At 36.2% G+C, this 1243-nt stretch overlaps 1 pseudogene; it reads left to right on the top strand.

Annotated features, from left to right (window-relative positions):
• Window positions 1–215: 215 nt before the first annotated feature.
• Window positions 216–1243, top strand: part of LOC119569948 — a 1435-nt pseudogene continuing 407 nt past the window's right edge.

Below are 1243 nucleotides of genomic sequence, written 5' to 3'. Positions count from 1 at the left end.
AAAATTAAAGAGTCACTAACTCATCTATTTGTAGCAAGAGGGAAAAAGTGCAGTAGTGTGACAAGTGGTATGGTACAGATCCCAATTAGTATGTTAAGAAGTGCTACCAAGTGTTCCTCTGGTACTAAACCAGACCTTATGAGCTGGATGAAAGGAGCAATGTTGTTAGTCGTGTTTGTGGATTTGACAAAGAAGTGATAGAAACTTAAGCATGATGAGACCAGCAGTGATGTTCTGGTTGAAAGTAGTGTGTTTGAGGTTGATGGCGATGCACATGAGATAAGCAGTGAAGGAATATTAGAAAAGCATTTACATGAATCTACAGTTTCAGCAGAAAAAAGGCTGCATGTTTAATCTCTGTAGATGAGTTACAAACAAAGAATAAAACAAAATCAAAGACATCTGAGACTACTCAAGGAAATTTGATTGATCCCCATGCAGAAATCAATAAGAATTTAAAATGCCAAAAATAAGTTGTAGCACAAAAGGCTGTTCTTTACAACCAGATCAGTTAGAACATTCCAGTGTAAGTAATAAGAAAACTCCATATTTACATAGTCAAAGTGGCAACAAGCACCAGAGAGGGAAAAGGAAACATTGCTCTAACCCAGAAGTTGCCACTAAAGCTTCAGGAAAAGGAAATTAACAAGAAAAAGCTCAGCAACTGCAGCTAGTGATACAAACATTGACAGTCATATTGTGAATGTAAATCAAAAGAGGAAACGGAGATGTATCATTCATCCAGACCAAGTAAAGGCAAAGAGGAGAGAGAAGAAAAGAAAAAAAAAAGAAAATTGGTACCACAAATATCAGTATAGAAAAAAAAAAGTTTCCAAGGGAAGAGATGTTTGTGTTACAAGAAGTATTGCACTTTTAAGTAAAAATACCTAGATCACAATTTATTTAAAATTCAGAGCTGAGAAGAGATCCTATCAGAATGAATGAACTGACAGTTCGGGAGCTAAAGGGCCTTTGCCATGCCTTAGTTAAGTGGAATATCAAGCCATGTTTTTGTTCAGTTGGAGAAACTGCCCAAAAACATAGTTGATGCTTATGGTTGTCCTAAACATGCAGATAACATGAATCAGATCAACTCCAAAAGGCCTAGATCATTGAAGTCTCCTTGCAAGAGAAAGAGTATATCATGCCCTTCAGTGAAAACAAATAATGGAAGTAATGGAAGTTTATCTAAAAAAAGGGCAAATACAGCAGAAAAGTACTTCGCAGCCCAAACCAAAAGAAA

Source organism: Penaeus monodon, unplaced genomic scaffold (assembly GCF_015228065.2).
Source record: "Penaeus monodon isolate SGIC_2016 unplaced genomic scaffold, NSTDA_Pmon_1 PmonScaffold_20118, whole genome shotgun sequence".
Classification (NCBI taxonomy): Eukaryota; Metazoa; Arthropoda; class Malacostraca; order Decapoda; family Penaeidae; genus Penaeus; species Penaeus monodon.
This window is presented reverse-complemented; position numbering and strand designations above follow the sequence as displayed.